Here is a 19,562-nt window from a genome sequence, read left to right on the forward strand (position 1 = left end):
GCACCCTGTCCAAGCAGGAAACACAACCATAGTTAGGTTAAGTAAGATGCACACCCTAAATTAATCTGTTCTCACCTTCTGGTAGTTTTACACAGAGCTGCCAGGCTTAACTCAAGAAGCAATATGTAAAGTATTGGTGCAACACTTCAAACAGTCAAACAGTGAAAACACTACACACAAAAGATACCACACCTGGTTAGAAAATTAGAGCTTAATTTATTGAACAAAACTAGATCAAAACAACAAAAATCCAATAAGTATAACCAGAGTTACAAATTTAGAAAAATATATCTGAAATATAGTGCTTAAAAGCAAAAAGTGCCTAACGGGGGTATCTGGTCATGCCAGACCAGGTCAAATCCAAAAGATCAGGAAGACCGCGATGGAGCATGAGTCTTATACAGGGACCAACCTTGTCACACTGCAAAGTACTTTGTTGTGTCGTCAACAAGGGCCGATGCGTGAAGCAGAGGAAGTGATACGTCATTTTCAATCCCTTCGGATGTAGGCAATGTGTTGGTTCGGGAGCTGCACAAGTCGGAAATGCATTGTTGTTGAAGCACAAGATGTAGGCGATGCATTGTCGTCGAGCCACACAAGGTGAGGATGAGCCGAGAACTGGAGGCGATGCGCCACTCAGTCGGCGATGCAATGTCTTTGGTCCATGCCGTGATGCGTCAGAGTTGAGGGAAATGCGCTGGCTTCAGGCTGTGCAACAACAGTGATGCATGGATTTTCACTGAATCAGCATTTTATACTCACTTCCAAGGGGCAGTGACTGGATTGGCACCACTTGGCAGGGCAAGACTCTCAGATGGCCAGGAGTCCAGGAGTTGTAGGTGGATGGTTGGAAGTCTTTGATGTCCCTGAGACTTTAAAAGAGGAAGCAAGTAGACAAACCCTTTGAGTCCCTTCAGTTCTGGGTTGGAGAGATGCAGGTCCAGTCCTTCTCACTCCGAAGCAAGAAGGCATCAGAACAGTTCAAAAGAGCAGGAGTCCAGCAGAGTAGCAGTCCAGGTGAGTGGCCGTCCCTTCAACAGCACAGCAATCCTTCTTCCTATGCGAGTATCCACAGGTCCAGAATTGCACTGAATTGGTGGTGTCTGAGGTCCAGTAATGAAAAGGCAAGCCACACGGACACTGTTATAAATACAAGTGTTCATAATACTGACCCGCTGAGGTTGAGAGAAAGTCATCTCAATTAATGAGATACTGAGGACAATAGTTTGGTCAAGGATAGTGAGAAGTGTACCTATCAGTGCCGATAATAATAGAAAGAGACAATAAGATATTGGTCCTCTCAAGTATGGGAAAGCATCAACAGAGCCCGACTAATGGCCAAACTTCTGACAAAGGGTATATAACCCATAAATGATTAGGACGAATTAAGAAGTCCAATTGTTTTTTACTGACAAGGCTTTTTAAAGAGAGACACAAGTTTGGTCTTGACAAAGGTGGTCGATATTTGTGCAACACCATGAAAATGCGTTGACACATTGGACAGAATAAATCCATTGAACGTTCTTGCATAAGTGAAGAAATTTTTTGCACTAATCAGATGCCTGTCATGATTGTACCTAAGGATTAGCTTACAAACTGAAAAAAAGTGTACTGTCGTATGTGTTATGTCTCTCTTTTTCTTTCTCAATTTTCCCTTTTCTATCAATATTCCCTTTCGATGAAACTTGCATGTTTTTTTATTGCACTGTGAATATGATATAAAACATAGGTTGATTCAGTGATTGGACCCTTTGGATCTTCTGATTGCTGTAAGATAATTTGACTACACAGTAGAATCTTTATATATGTATGAATTGATTTTTAATATTGTGGTGGATTAATATTGTTATGCTATTTTTAATAAATATACTATATGTTTACATTATTTGATTGTTTGTGGCATTGCAATTATGAGCAGGGGGTTTTGTTGTATACATGAAATATGATTGAGTTTGGAATTGAATGGAAAGGAATATCTGATTAGGTTGAATACCAAAGGGAATATTTATTTTAAATTACAGACTTATACCTAGTTGTGCCTTAAAAGTTGGGAGACTTTGTAGAGAGGCATCTGAAGTGCTCCGAGTCCCAGCCCTGGCTCCAGTCTCACTACAGAGGTGCATGGGGCGCTTTGTGTGGTGGCAGGACACAGCTTATTCAGTTGTGTCAGCTCCTCCCTCCCATCCTGCTCAGGGTGGCCCATCAGTATATGGATGGCCCCTCAGTCCCACCTAAGCTCCCTTTGTGTGTGGCTTTCCAGAGGGAATGCACAAAGCCCAGTTGTCACCAACCCTAGACATCTATTCAGACTGGCTGAAGGCACCAAATGGTTAAAGTAAGAAGATGCCAACTTTCCAAAAGTGGCATTTTCAGAAATACAATTTAAAGTCTAACTGCACCATAAATTAGGATTTTAAATTGTGATTCCAGAAACACCAAACTTGGGGATCCCATCTCTTCCCAAATGGAAATTATACTTAAAAGAAGTAATAAGGTAATCTCAGTGTTAACCTATAGGAGCGATATGCCTCGCAGTAGTGAAAAATGAATTTAAGAGTTTTTCACCACTAGGACATGTACAAATTAAAGGTGCATGTCCTATGTTTGAAATACAGTGCAATTTGCCCTTGGGCTGTCCAGGGCCTACCTTAGGGGGTGACATATGTGTATTATAAAGGAAGATTTGGGTCTGGCAAAACCATTAACTTGCTAGGTCGACATGGTAGTTTAAAACTGCACAAATAGACTCTGCAGTGACAGGTCTGAGACATGGTTAAAGGGCTACTTATTTGTGGGCTCAATCCGTGCTGCAGGCCCACTAGTAGCTTTAAGTTACAGGCCCTAGGTACATGTAGTGCACTTTACTAGAGGCGTATAAGTAAATTTAAATGTGCCAATTGTAGATAAGCCAATGTTACCAGGTTTAAAGCAGAGAGTACATGCACTTTAGCAGTGGTTAGCAGTGGTTAAGTGCCAAGAGTTGTAAAACCTTCAAAAACATGAGGTCTGAAGGCAAAATATCAGGGGAAGTCACGCCAAGGATGCCATGGCTAACATGTTTAACATTGGGCTTGATAATTCCACTCCTGCCTCCGAGTGCGTGGAGTCCTTGCAGTTAAATTAGTATTTTTGTTACTATTCCACAGAAAACTAATTATTTGTTTGCCTATATTGATGTAGAACCTACTTGGTACTTCTATCAAGTGATTGTTAATGAAATGCAAAATATGTAAGACCGCCACTTGGATTATAGTTGTTCTCCTCCAGATAAATAAGGTTGGAGTAAGGCCACATTTACTTAACTTCCTTAACCCATATTTTCAGTTAGAGAATATTCAATAAAATAAACTTTTGCGGAACCAGAAGCTATTTACTATAATCTCATCATACTATCCTGTTCATCACACTCTCTTATTTCATGGTGACATGCTTTATGGTCTCCATTCAGAATTGTGTTTTTTAGGGTTCAAAATCGAAAGCAGCATATTTCTTTCATACACAAAAACTTTGAAATCTCCCCAAAACAGCGTTAGATCTCTGTACCACTTATTTTTGGTAACATAATAAAGTTAGGACATTAGGCAACTAAAGGAGAATATATCCTCATAAGACTTTTTGTGAGAAATCCTGGTGTTGGCAAATCTAGACAGTGATTTAATGTGATCATCCCTGGATCTCCCAGGATGAGCCATCTTCATATCGCAGAGGCAAACACCTGAATGGTTTGTGCATGGTTGTGTAGGATATAGGATTTAGGTGCTTGAGACGTGTCCTCTCCTCTGAATCTGGTCTAGGCAAATACAGAATGAGGCACTTGCATTCAGGATTAGTTATCAGTGTAAAATAGGTGTTCAAGGTGGCTATCACTATGTCAGATGCATAGGGGGCAATGGCCTCTGTCAATGTTTGGAATAGCTTGAACATCTTTTTGGCAGCTAGGCAAAAGAAGATTGAACATTTTTCTTGACCTTCAAACTTTACACCCATAAAGTACATTTTGAACAGTCTTGCATGTAGACGACATTTTGAGAAGTGCAATAAAATGTGCCAAAAAATTTGAATGGACCAATGACAGGAATGAGGGTGTGAGATCACCTACCTCTGACGGCTGCTGGGTGTCTTCCTCTGTTTAGGCATTGCTAGATGGTTGGTGTGCACCTCAGCCAGTCTGAAGGTGGGTCATTCTTCAATGTACCAGGGTGCAGGGGTGCCAAATACAGACGGCTGACAGACGAGAACAGCAACATAGAGGAAGAAGATGGGGCGAATGTCAGTTCGTCACCAATGTTTTGTTCCAGACCAAGAGTAGTGCTGCAGGGCATACATTAGTACTCATTGAGACGTGCTTTGTTTAGCCTTTGTGTAACATGTTCCACGCAAATGTTGGGGAGGTTTTTAACAGCATCTTTATTCATGGGACGAACCGCATTTGGGGACATAACGGGGTGGCATACGTGGTAGGTGCACGTGCTCGCCACTACTGTAATCCTACAATATTATTAATTCATATGGCAGCTAGACAAATTATGCCAGCAATTTTCATTCATAGTCCTTTTGAATCACCATTTAGCCAGGAGAAAATGGGCTCCACACCATATTTCATGAAAATGCAAACTTACATTAGCCAAAGGAAAATGTAAAGGCATTTTCATTCCATTCTTGGTGGCAAATGTGAAGCCTTTGTTCTCCTGTCTGACTAAACATCACCTTTTGAAACAATGGTTCCAAATATGCACATGAATTCCAATACTTGTTTGTTCATGGCACTGCATTGTCATTTGTCTAGGATACAATGTCTCGAATAAACCACAGCAGGGTGCGAAGCTTCAGATGCGAGGCCAGGTGCTGTGTCTTTAAGCGGCATTGTGCTGGAAGCATTAAGAGCATTATTATTGGCAGCGTTTCATTATGTGTGTGTTGCGTTGAGCGCAGGGGGAAACCTGCAGCTGGGATTGCCAGGGTTGTTTTGTGTTGCACGAGAAGCTGTTATTTTTCGTTTTAAACCAAAAACTCAATTGGCCGAGATAACGAAATAATTACAGCCATTCATGTCTGCTTTTGAAAGTTCATGTCTTAAAAAACAATCGCCCACTATACATTGTTCACAAACTGGCCTGATTGAAGTTATAAAACCCTTTGGAAAACAAATGTTTAATGTAAACTCAGTGCGCAGACAACCACCCCGATTTCTTGCTATATAGCCAGTTCTTCTTCACAAGAGTGTTACAAAGATGCAGGCAGGGTTGTTTTCTGTTGTTCTATTATGCCAGACAGCGCTTTCTGAATTGCTTGGTGCGCGGCTACAAGCGCGCGTGCCTCTGTCATTTGCGGTTACAAACGGCTCATTGTTAACGGACAATAAAGGCCGTGGACCGACCTCGGGTCGGAGGGTGCGCAGGAAAGCCTGCGAGAGTCCACCGGAGACGGCCGAGCACATTCCCTTCGGGTGGCACTGTCAGCATAAATGCCGGCCGATCAATCCCGAAGAGGCAAACAATAATTAGGCCAGGGGGAAGATTGCAAACTTGTAGTAACCCGAAACCTCGGAAAATTTCACATCGTCCATCGTGCTGGGCCGACCGCATTATCTGCTCAATCACTGGTACGGCTTTCAGATTCAGGAGTAAAGTGCCTGCCTGAGTCCATTAATAGCATATAAAGCCATTTACATGTGTCAGAAATCAGCATTAACCTTTTTTTGCTATTAATTTTTTTCTTTTGGTCATCTGTAGAAACGGTGGCTGTCTTGTAAGAATGAGTGAAAGCATGATATATTTAATTTTCATTGTTAAGTCATTCTAAAGCCTCGAATTTAACATTGATTTCAAGACAGGCTATTATTCATTTGATCATCATGCCTCGCTGATTCCTTGCCTGCCCACCTTACAGACTGAATGGTGAACCCTCCTGTCACAACTATCCTTTTAGAATGTTTCAAATTACATAGAATTCCCCTAGACGGACTATATACATGCTATGTCAAGGAATTTGTGCAAGGATCACAGCAGCTTTGATCATAGAAATGCATATAGTGCATTGCAAATTTTTGTAGCAAGGTCTGCATCTGTGATATGCAACGAAACCTCCCATAACAATTTAATAATGAGATTTTTCTATGTGTTCTCGGCTTTAGCGAATGACTCAGGGGCGTAACGCAGACCCCCTGCAGTTCCTACACTAGGTGGGCTCCAAACCCTTCAGGTGGCTCCCGCACCTTCAGGGGTCCTAATTGAGCCCGCAACCAATGAATATCCGTGATTTAGGGGAGACTCAGGGGCTACGCATTACATTCACTGGGTGGGGGGGCATTATTCTGTGTTATGCCACTGGAATGATGCTAATTATTTATAGTTACTAAGGGCACTTCTTCCTCTCTATAACTCCCTAGCGTTAAGTAACTGTTAGAGAGGCTGATTTCCTTGCTGCACCAGGTCTGGAAACTTTTTACCCTTTCTTTGTCTAAGCTCTAGCAGTGAAGAACTAAGGGCCCGATTACAATCTTGGCGGACAGGGCTACAAATGAGACGGATATTCCGTCCACCAAATTACAATTCCATTATAACCTCTAGAACTTGTAATAATGTGGATGGGATGTCTGCCATGTTTGTGACGGAGTAGGAGATCTGCCAAGATCTTAATCAGGCCCTAAGTGAGTTAAAATTAATAAAACTCCAGTCAGATAAAATGACTTCCTTTGAAAACTGCAGATCTTTACTCTAATAATAATTTGAGCTTTACACAGTATTTGCTTCAGCAGTTTTACTTTTTGTCATTGCAAATAGAAAGTGTTTACTTTCACCAACTCAATCTTTCTCAATTTATTAGGAGAAGAAGGCAGAAGGAATCAGTTGGTGTGACCCAAAATCTGTCTTACAACTCCTCAAGAAGTTCTCACTGGCCAGCTTTTACCTTACTGAACTCACTACCAATGGTGGCATTGTTGAAGTGTGATATAAGGAATACAGTAACCCCTGCAGTACATGATAGGGATATTTTAAATCACTGGAGAGTTCCAAAACTACATAGAGGAACAAGGCCAACCGCTCGCTTTCTTTATAAGGTTAAGGAACGCCAAGGAGACTTGCAATATCCTTATCATGTATGTCAGGGAGTACTTTATCCCATATAATACATGTTCACACCATCACCTTTCCCACAAACCACTTAAAACCTTGGTGCATAGCTCTTTCATATGAAAGAATGAGCATGTTTACAAACATGAAGAATACAAATAGACAGATATTAGAAACTGTTCAATACAAGTCAATTTGTTGTAGCTCAGAATGTGTAGAAACATGCAGAAAGAGTCTAACTTTTCAATTATTATCTAAGGAATGCAAAAAATAATCATGTTCTTTCTGCTAGTCACCATAAGCTTGAAAAATAGAGAGACCAAAGAAAAGCATTTTTTTTATTTTTGTTGCTTTAAACAGCTGCTCCCTGACTAGACCTGCCTTTCACCTTGGCTGCTGGCTCTACAGGAATTTGGATGTCAGAACTCGACTGTAATAACTTATTAGAGTTGAGTTGTGATGTCTTTTCTTTTTACCCGGTGACTAGGTGCGTCACAAGTCACCAATTATTAAGAAATTAGAGACAGGCATATATACAGGGTTTATGAAAGATACAGGAACATCAGTCAACCTCATGTCACTGTCCTGTCTGATAGATCAGGCAGAATTAAGCAAAGGATCTCTTTACATGGGATTTATTGATTATAAAGCCGCATTCGACAATGTCAACAGGGCAAAGCTCTGGCAGAAACTCTACAGTCTAGGCATACCACACGACCTATTAAGAGCCATGCAGATGCTGCACCATGACACCTGGGTCAGGATTAAAATTGGGGACGGATCAAGACTATCACGTCGAATAACAACATCTAGAGGCCTAAAACAAGGATGTGTCTTGGCCCCCACCCTTTTTAATCTTTTTCTATCAGACTTTCCCGAGGCACTAAATAAAATAAACTCCCATGCTCCCAAACTAGCCAGTTTTCGGTTGTCAAGCCTCTTAAATGCAGACGACCTGGTCCTTTTAAGCAACACAAAAATAGGTCTGCAAAGATTAATGGATGCAACTGCTGAGTATTCTATACGGAACGAGCTTCAGATAAATACCAAAAAAACAAAAATCTTGGCGGTGCGTCCTGGTAAGGCCCGGAAGATGGCTTGGTTTTTAAATATGGAGAGAATTGAAGAAGCACCTTGTCAAAAATATTTAGGTGTCTTTTTTAACAACAACGGCGGCTACAAAACTCAGCTAGAAGAGCAAAAAAAGAAGGGAGTAGCACTTTCTTTTGCTCTCAGCTCCGTCTATAAGAAACTGTTTGGACCAACATTTACCCCTATTCTGCAGACAGCCCAGGCAAAAGTTATTCCCACCCTATCATATGGAAGCGAGATTCTAAAGGGGCGGACAGTGGCAACTTGAACACAATTATTGCTAAATATTTTAGAACAGTGTTTAAGCTTCCAAAAAACACCTCATCAGCACAGATCAGGCTTGAATTGTGCATCAGCAATCAATCTCTGGCGAGACTAATGAGTTTTTTAATAAACTGCCACAAACTAAGGTCATCAAAAGCCGGGAGTCTGGCACAATATCTTTGGTCTAATATATCCACAAACCAATGGCATTCGGGGCATGCATACTGGGCCAAAGGCCTGGCAACTTTGAACTTAATAGAAGCATGGGATTTGCAAATCAGTCAAGGAGAATTTAAAAGATTGTCAAAAATAAGTATGAAAAAACTCTCTGTAGTAGAGGATAAATCATGCCTTGCAAAAAGGTCACACGGTTGGTTAACTCTCAACACGTACTCCAATCTGTCTCCCCAGGGGTACCTAACTTTACCATTCTCTGTACATACTAAACTTCGTTTCTTAAGATTAAGACTGGGAGTGTCCAACCTGCTTTGTCACCTGCCGAAGTGGAAAAGAGACCAAACACAGCAGCTATGCCGCCTTTGTGGGAAACACAGAGAAGATATAATCCATATTCTCTGTTTATGTACAAGCCTGATGCAGGAAAGAAGGTCCCTCCTAAGGAAAATTTGGAACAAAATGGAAATCAGATCCTGCAGAGCCGCAGTTTTAGCAAGTTTTAATTCACACAACCTGGAGCTAAATTATGCCTTAGTAAGGTTCATGGAGCAGGCCGGCAAAAGAATAATGAAAGGGTCAAAAAATTTAAATTATGATCATGGACTTAGTTGGGATGCTGTCCCTGAGTGGTGAGGTCAAATGAACTTGAAATCACCCCATACCAAGACTTTGCAGAATTAATTTTATAGAAATTTGAAAATGTTTTAGTAAGAGCGAATGGAGAATGGACTCCAAACCTGATAGGCCGTACTTTTACGTTACTCAATGCACTTTATTGATCGTACAGAATGTCACTTTTAGAACCTGTACAGTCTTATGGTAATATCGCAACCTTTTAACGTATTTAATCAAATCTTTCTTTTACACAAAATGTGTTGCCTATATATTTGGGCTTATGTCATTGTACAATGTAGTGGATTGCAAAGGTTTTATTTAACTAAGCAATAAAGTTATTATTATTATTATTATTATTATTATATATACAGGGGTTGCAAAATCCAAAATATTATATACAGTAGTATATACGGGCAACAGTGAATAATGGGGATTTTTTTCACAAAGGGTTTTTGCTTGATATTAGATACACAATGAGGCCAAACTGGGGTGGTCTAAGATGCCTCCCAGAACTCTGAAGCGAATAGCATTCTCTCATACCAATGTATAAATTATACGTGATATTTGCTTCCCCAAATACTCTGCTCTTGCTTTCAATATCTATGCATGGGTTCTGGAGGCTTACACAGTGTAGCCTCTTCAGCCTGAGCTCCCTGCTCCATATTAAATTTAAGCATCCTGCCAACTACCCCACCAACCTCCAGCTATCTCTCACTTCCCCAGTCTAAAATTAAGAAAACCTAACATTTAACATCTTGCCACTCTGCACCCGCTGTATTACCTTCTCTCTCACTAAATATTAATACATATGGAACTGTAGTCTTGTCATCCATCCTTTCTTAAGTTCCTCACTTTATCTCCTCCCAATTGCAAACATAGGAACTGGCCTACTGCCACCCTCCCACATCTCGCTCTGCAGCTTCCTTTGCCTTTCCCAACAAAAACTCTGTTGTCTGCTCCTCTTCAGAGGAGAAAGATAGCATCATGCTGACAGCTTTCTGAGCTGACTTGTTCTCTGAGAGTCCCATCAGTGCACTCTAATTGTTTCCTACAATGTGCCAAAATCGTTTGTTCTACCACTGTTGTGACACAGCAGCAGTAAATAAGTGGGTTCAGAGTTTGGTATTCACACTCCTAGCCCTCAATCACAAACTGACATTCAAAATATGATAACCTCAAGAATAGGTCGACAGATGGTCTTTCTGCTAGATGTGTATAGGCATGGGTTTAACTACCTGAATACTGATTAGTACATGCTGCATCTTATGACATTTGCTCAGAACACCTGTTGTATTAGCCAACTTAAAGTACTGATGCATTATTTGTTTATTTAGATGGTTTGCGAGGTCTTACACCACTTGGAGGGTGATTCTAGTCATATATGCCCTAACAAATATTTCTTGCACACAAGCCAGTTCTTTTTGAATTGAGAATTGAGGAATCACCCAATTCAAAACTATTAGATGGGTCATATAAAATACTTAAAATAAAATGTAAATAAAAAAACCTTTGAAGGAATTTCAATAAAACATTGAGTGCTGTTTTACATCATTAATATGGGTACTTAAAATATATGTTAATACATTTGCCATAAGATTTATACTACCAGAATTGTCACCATCCTGTCATTGGCATAGATTTCAACCTTGACACCGGAAGTAAACCTTTATGACATTTAACTAGTGTGAAGCACAAAAACCAAAGGTAACACTAGGAAGGTGTAATCATTCTACTGCTCAGTATTGGCTCAGTAGACAGCACTCATATAAATACTTAAGGGGAATAATGTGTGGTTAACATACGTTTACCACACATACATTTATATACGTTTTACATCATTTCTTTTGTTTGGGTTAAAGTAGCTTGAGAAGACATGAGAACCTTAATTACTGGAATCTTAAAAACACAAACAGCTCTTTGAGAACCATGCGATCCCACAGCTCTGACAGACCCGCCTCTGCTCACGGTTCAGTTCTACTTTGGCACCCTCCCTTCTTGAGTTGACAGCTCTCCAGGGCCACCCATGACTCACAGCAATGTTAAGCTCTCTTTGGAATTCACACGTCTCATTTCAATCTCAGCCGGGTACAGCTGTGCAAAAAAACCCTAGGACTAGGCAAGCTGCTCACATCTTTCTTGGGAGAGCCTGAGATATCTGCAGTGTAGGGCAGAGCGCCAGGGAGGCTGTGATACCTGACTCGCCAGGTGCAGGCATTTGAATCAGAGATGCTGGTCTGAAACTCTCCACACGTGCAATTAATACAAACAGATATACATCTAATGCAAATACAGGAGGGTGGCAGGGCAAAAGGTGACCCTTCCCTTCCACACCGAGTTTGGCACCAGTTGCACCACCCTAAAGCCGGTACTGCCTGACAAACATGGATGGAAGCAGGGTAGGGGTTTAGACTGCTGGGTACAGACAGACAACTGATGATTGAGCCTTTGATGCTTTAAAAATAGTCCCACAGTCTTACAGACAGCTGCAGTACGTGCAGGTAACAGCGGTGGGATGGTGGGCCGCATTGGGGGGGATTTCGATGTATGATGCTGAGTGATGCTCAGTTACTTATTAATTTAATTTTCCCTCTGCATAGTCCCTCGAAATACCCCCCAACGCAGACACGCCGCTGTTGACTTTCCTTTTTTGTGGACATTTTGTATAACTGACATCCCCAAGCAGCGGATGCCGGGAGTAGCTGCACTCATGCAAAATATTTGAAACTGTTGGAATTTAATGTGCTTGACCTTGGTCTGCTGCTGTGTGCTTTTTAGCCCCGCCCCTGTTACCTGCACGGACCACGGCTGCTTACAGATACAATCTAGGAGTGTAGACTATGTTTGCCAGTAATTAGACAGTGATTCAATGCTGCAGTATATGTGGTTCTTCCTTAATCCTACACTGTAAAATTGTTAATGCTCAATTTGATTTTTAAACTTTTCAGTAAGGCCTTAATTGGTTCAGGAAGTGCACACCAGGTGTGATAGTTAAATGCCATATATTGGATAAAGTGTATACACAGCCTTCAACTATGACTAATATTATGGTTCCAGGGAACAAAACTGCTTTTGCTGGGCTGCAGTCTAACAGTCTAATTTTACTGCAGTCACAGGTGACAGGAAAAGCTTTTTGCCATGTAGGGAAACCTACTTTTATACATTAGCTAAGTCCTGAAGCGATAGCTGGTGTGTTTCTGTGTAGACCAAACTTCATATGTGTGTGCGTGTATATTAGGGGTGGGCGGAATTCGCGTAACCGCGTTACGGAAATCTCCGCGAAACGGTAAAAAATCTCCGCAAACACGCAGAAATTCCGCGAACACGCGGAATTGCTTGTTCGCGATGCTTTTTTCCTGTTCACAATTGCTGTTTGCGTGCTCGGGGAGAAATATTTCGCGAGCACGCATGTTGAGAACGCAAACAAGCAAAAATTGCGCGAAGTTGCGGAGCGCAGAATTTTGGGCAATTTTGCGTTCTCCGCGGAACTCGAAATTACCCAAATTCCACAAATTTCGCGAGCGGAACGGAATTTTCCGCCCAGGCCTAGTGTATATATATTAATATATACCACAAAAAACACCTCATTTGCTCAAAGAAGAGACAGAACCAGCACTCCGTTGGTTTTCACTTTGGCTTTGGCTCAGTGATGTCATGAGTGATGTCACTGACCATGTCATGAGTGATGTAATATGTGACGCCATCAGCAGTGCATTGCGGACGCGCGAGTTATAGTTAGCTGAACTAACTATAATGGGGGAATTTCTATGGTTTTGTACGAGTGAAATGTCCAACTAACTATAACGCCCCTGAAACCTATGTTTTTTTCAGTGAATTTCTAAGGTTTTTTAAATGCTAATTTCTAACTATAACGTGCCTGAAACCTTATGGCTCCGATGACGTCATACGGTGTCGCGAGCAGAGCCGTGCTATTATGACGATCTTGTTGACGTGGGAGAGCTAGGAAAGAATTTCCGTGAAATGCTGGTGCAGGGGATATTCACCTAAGTGTTCAGGCTAGTCCTTTGGGAGCAACTGTTTATGTTGCCACTCCACAAACCGAAACCAGTGATCCGAGGGCAGAGGCCCTGCAGATGGCACACGAGGTGGGGTGCCCAGTCGTGTGCACCAGCGTGGCAGCGAAGTGACAAGCACCACAACCCACAAAAAAGGTAACTAGGTCACTGATTAACACAGGATCTTTTCTTTGTATCTGGCATGAACAACAAAGTTAAAATGCCCGATAACCAAAATGTAGAATTAGTGCTATAATGGTCTTCAAGAGGACCTGCGATGACGCTTCTGCCTCCCGTACCCTGGAGGTGGCACATGGGTCACGCAGTACGGTCATACTGTGGTGGGACACACACTCGTTGACCTCTCATGGCACTGCTCCACACTTCAGGGAGGACGCTTTCCATTAGCTATGTTTTCTGATGACGTGTTGCGCCGGCCCCGTCCAACAACAGAACTCCTTTAGATCCAAACAGACTCTTCCACTTTCTCACCGGAAGTGAAACCAGGCCACTTTCACAATACAACAGCTGTGAATCCACTTTTCGGTAAAAAAAAAACACATTCCTTCCTCCTAATTAATCAAATAAACGTCTCACTGAAGAACACGGGCCAGCTTCGATCGGTAAACAGCCGTTACAACGACTTTTTTACTTCGCGACACCATTACAACCCATGCATTATTACGCATGCATTGTACATCGCGAGGACATTGCTACACATTTTTTTAGAACGCATGGTCATTTACCACCCATGCCTTTACAACAAATATTGTTGTAAAGGTATGTATGGTAAATGACCATGCATTCTAAAAAACATGTAGACAATCCACGTTGTTGTAAGGAAACAGAGGCTGTTCCGTTTCCTCACAATGACGTCCACCGCCCCTCAGAGACGACGTGAAGCAGGAACCACGAGGAGAGCGGAACCACGAGGAGTGAGAGGTAAGCGGGATTGGGCATGGGGTGGTTTTTTCAAGGGTTTAGGGTAGTGCAGTGGTGTTTGGGTAGTGTAGGGCGTCGTGCTGGGGGTAGTGTTTTAGGGTTTGTGGTAGTGCAGTGGTGTGTGGGTAGTGTAGGGTGTCATGCTGGGGTAGTGTTTTAGGGTTTAAGGTAGTGCAGAGTTGTAGGGGGTCATGTTGGGGGTAGTGTTTTAGGGTTTAGGGTAGTGCAGTGGTGTTTGTGTAGTGTAGGGTGTTGTGCTGGGGGTAGATTTAGGGTTTAGGGTATTGAAGTGGTGTTTGGGTAGTGTAGGGAGTCATACTGGTGGTAGTGTTTTAGGGTTTAGGGTAGTGCAGTTATGTTTGGGTAGTGTAGGGTGTTGTACTGAGGGTAGTGTTTTAGGGTTTAGAGTAGTACGCCCAACCAGCCACAATATCCATGGACAAAGGGGATCCTGACTCTTTTGAATGCTCCGTCAATTGAATAATTTGGGTCAAGGGCCCTACCACGTCCAAGACCTATCAATTTCTTTCTTGGGATCCCTCATATACTTGGAGAAAAAGGTACATAGTTTCTCATCAATTTCACCCTTCAGTGAGGGCCTGGGTCATTCTCCCCTCATCCTATTCCTGACCTCCCTTTCTTGGGGTTGATGAATTTACCCCACCACATACTCTGCCACTTTGGTGTCAGGGGTCCACTCCACCGACCTAGGATGGTAAATTTGGGTAGGCTCGAACATGTCTGTGTGGACCCCGTCCCCAACCCGGGACTGAGAGGAGTGGGACTCTGGATGCCAGGGACACCCCGAGTCCCTATCCTCATCGGAGGAGAAATCGTCCTCCGATACACCCTCTCCCTCTAAGGGAAACCCGCAATCGGGGTCTACAATAGTGGTGACAGTGTCGCAATTTTCTCCGGACTGCTCCTCCTCCCAGCAGGGTGCATGTTTTAGCGTTCACGCATTCTTGAGGAAGGTCTCCGTAAGTTTATCAAATCCTTTCAAGTGCCCCGCGTTATGCTTAACGGCCCTTTTACTCCCCATCTGGGAGCTACTGGGACCCGCCACCACCAGATCTGGGTCACTGAACACCCCAGGGATGCTTTTTGCCAGCTTATCAACCTGATCCCTGAGAGGAGCCAGCACCCTAGAAATAGCCAGAGAGAGGGCTTGGTCCACTGTTGGAGGGAGAAGTTGGGGGGCCATTCCTCCTCCACTTTCTGGTGTTATAAGAATAGACTGAGGTGCAATACCAATTACCACCACCAGGTGGCGCTGGTCACTAACGTGGCCGTGTGGGGAAATCACCGCATAGTGGTGTCAAAATTAGGCGAGGGTTGGTCGGGAATCAAGCGGACACTATGGAGTGACCGGATAAAGACCAGCAGGTGCGCTCGACGGAGCTGCCTCGCTCGGACCAGACGCACCTGACAGGATCTCACCGCGCGCAGAGCACACAGCGGGAGAAACTGTGAGGGGGGAGAACGCTCTCGGGCGGGAGCCTGCTGCGCTGGGAATATGAAACAATACCAAGGCAATAATGCTAATAACGTGCACAAGATACCGCTATACAAACAACAACAACGTCAGATTAATCCAAGAATGTAAGGAATGCACTTAAGTGACGAGCAGTGAAGAAAGAGGAAGCAGAAGGGACGTCACAATATTATATACGATGGACTGTGATATGATTGGACTATAGCTGCCTTGGAGACTAACCCCCTAATGGTTCATGGGTTGTGTAGTCTTTTGTTTAATGATTGTTGTGTTACGTTTTCTTTGAACTGCTATGCAAATAGAGTGAGGAAAGATATGCATAATCCTCGCCTCCGTCCTGCCATAGAATTCATTAAACTTTATTCGATCTGATTTAGAAACATAGATCATAAAAGTGTATATTAAAAACAGTAAATCCTCTTTCCTAATACAATACAGTGAGAATTAATTAAACCCAGTAGGTAAAAACGGGTGTTACAAAGCCCGGTTCAGAGCAACTTCAGGTTAACAGAATCGTAAAGTTCAATGTTTCGCAAGATCAATCTCATGTACTTTGTGCAAAATACGCAACAAGGGGTCCAAGTAAGATGTAACGCTCCAATACCTGACCAGTCTGCACTATATAAAACTGCAGAAAAACTAAAAATAAAAAGTGTTTTGACAGTTCTGCCATTGGGCTATATGCGGGCTACATCTGGGTGATATTTGTGCTAAATTTGTGCTCTTTTTTCTCTGGTGGCCATCTTGGGAGACTTATTTGTTATGAAGTTTCCTAATTTCCTCATTTACTTTAGTCTCCTCAGTAGGAAATGCTTTCAGTTTTTTACTATGATTCCATCAAGAAGGCATTCAGATGTGTCACACATTTGCCATAAATTCAGAATGTTAGCACTCTAGTTGTTCATTAGATCACTGTAGTAAAGCTACTGCTCACCAGGGAGTTAACTGGAAGTCTACTGCGGAAGTCTACTGCTGGTATTGAAAGTGATTGTTTCAGACTGCATGTCAGAATTTTCGAATGAAATAGAAGAGGATTTGAGATCTCACTTAAAACATGCCCTAAATTTTCTTTCTGCAGCACTAACCATAATTTCTATGGTAAAATGAACCCCCTCATTGTGTTCCTTTTTAAATTAAATGTTTTAAGTGTTACCAGTCTATTCCAATCAAGATGGCTTCAGGTGTGCCATAATTTTGTCATAAGTAAGACTGTTAGCTCTCTAGTTGTTCTTTAGAACACTCTGGGAAGCTGCAGTAGAACACAAAGGCATCAACTGACAGGCTGCTCCTGTTGAAATATAACATGTCCTAATTTTTCTTTCTACAGCGCTAACGATAATTTCTATGACAAAATGAACCCCATCATTTTGTTCCTTTTTAAATGAAATGTTTGAAGTGTTTCCAGTTTATTCCAATCAAGATGGCTTCAGGTGTGCCATACTTTTGTCATAAGTATGGCTGTTAGCGCTCTAGTTTTTCTTTAGAACACTTTGGGAAGCTGCAGTAGAACACAAAGGAATCAACTGACAGTCTTTGCCCTTGTTGGATGTACATGATTTACTGAGAATGACAGACTTCATTCTCACATTACTGAGAAAGATAATGTGAATTTACATAAAATATGCTCCCATTTTAGCTTCAGTTTTCTCTCAAACATGATTCATGATATCCCAGCAGAAGGTTTTTCGCAGGGTAAAATCACCTTAGAACACACCACAATTCCTGAAATTAGTATGGTACCATCAACAAATGAATTCTAATGTAACTAAAGTCTGTTATCACCCTTTATAGTTCTCCTTTTGGTAACCCTCAAAATCTTCGATTCACTACAATGCATTTCAATGGGATACTATCATGTATATTGGTCCCAAGATGGCTGCCAGCAATTCCAGGATGAAGTGCTGACAGCCAATCAGATCTCACGATGAGATGTGTCATTAGGCTCCGCCCAGATATTGAAACTTATTCTTTTTCTAATTTCTCATGAACTACTGAACGGATTTACACCATTTAACAAAAAGGGATCTTTCTGAACCAAGGGCTACCTTTTTGGCAAATTTGGTGTAATTCTGTTCAGCAGTTCGGGCTGTAGCCGTGTCTAAAGTTTCCTATGGGAATTAACATGGAGAAAACATGTTTTGGGACCCCCCATTTTCTCGGCCCCCGCTTGCCGAATCACCCCGAAACTTTTAAGATAGGAGCTGACCGGAGCGCCCCACGAGTTTTGAATATTTCGCGAGTCAATCGACGCCAAAGTTATTGGGAAAAGAATGTTACGATTTTCCTATGGATAATAGGTCCTAACTAGAACTACCTACTGGAGATATATATATATATATCACTGAAAAAACCATAGGTTTCACACATGTTATAGTTAGCTGGACATTTTACTGATAAAAAACCAATGAAATTCCCCCGTTATAGTTACTGTAGGCAACTATAACTCACGCGACCGTAATCCTCTGCTGATGCTAATACTGTATTTAGACACTTATTTGCCCATGTCTTCTTCCATTAAATTTTAGCTATACATATATTACAAATATTTTTTTTTCATAAAGACACATATGTCATCAGCAGAGGATTACGGTCGCGTGAGTTATAGTTGCCTACAGTAACTATAACGGGGGAATTTCATTGGTTTTTTATCAGTAAAATGTCCAGCTAACTATAACATGTGTGAAACCTATGGTTTTTTCAGTGAATTTGCAAGGTTTTTTAAATGCTAATTCCTAACTATAACATGTGTGAAACCTATGGTTTTTTCAGTGAATTTGTACGGTTTTTTAAATGCTAAGTTACTTTACGCCATTTGTGGCGTGCGCGCCCACTTAACGCAGTTCGTTCCGTGCGCGCACGGTGCGCTTCGCGCACCGTGCGCGCACAGTGAGGACGCGGTGCGCTTCGCGCACCGCGTGTCCACGTTACGCTAGATGGGCCCTGAACTCACGATGCGCTTCGCGCACCGTGCGCACATGGAGGAAACATATGATGAGCATCGTTGTGACAGGTAAAATATATGTTTTGTAATGTCTTTATAAGCCATGCTCAACTGGTGCACTTCGGGCACCAGTTGCACACGGGGAGGGGAGAATGTGGATATTTTTTTATTTTTTTAAGATTGGCTACCGTACGCGTACGGTAAGCGTAATCGGCGAAATTTTCGAAAAAATTAAAATTGCTTTTTATCACTTGGGGGATCGTTGAGTACTCCCTCGACATGGCTAGGTGCTTGGGAGCTGTCTAAACAGCCCCTTTACATGTTTTTTCACTTTGTTTTTCAACCCCCTGTCAGAGTCCGAGAGAGAAAATGGCGGCCGCTGCTTCCTGGTTTAGACCGATTCGAATGTTTACTAAGATCTAACGGCCAATCAGAATCGCGCTCGCGCACGTCACCGTACGCGTACGGTAAGCGCACCGTAAGCGCACCGTAAGCTGGCTCAGATATATATATTGATTTAAAGGCTATTTTCTCAGAATCTACTGAACAGATTTACACCAAACCTACAAAAGGCACTTCCTTGACCTTGAGACTACCTCTCTGCCAAATTTCATTAAATTCTTTTCAGCCGTTCGGGCTGTAGCCCTGTCTAAAGGTCCTATGGAAAAATGCATGGGAAAAACGCGTTTTGGGACCCCCCTTTTATCTCAGTCCCTGCTTGACGAATCCCCCCGAGACTTTCAGGGTAGGAGCGGAGCGTAGCGCCCCACCTATTTTGAAAAATTCGCGAGGATTCGTCGACCGGCGCCAAAGTTATTCAAAATAGAATGTTGGGTATTTCCTATGGAAACGTGGTCCTAACTATAACTACCTACTGGCGACCGCCAGTAGGTAATATATATATATATATATATATATATATATATATATATATTCACTGAAAAAACCAT

This window comes from Triturus cristatus, chromosome 7 (genome assembly GCF_964204655.1).
Source record: "Triturus cristatus chromosome 7, aTriCri1.1, whole genome shotgun sequence".
Taxonomy (NCBI): Eukaryota; Metazoa; Chordata; class Amphibia; order Caudata; family Salamandridae; genus Triturus; species Triturus cristatus.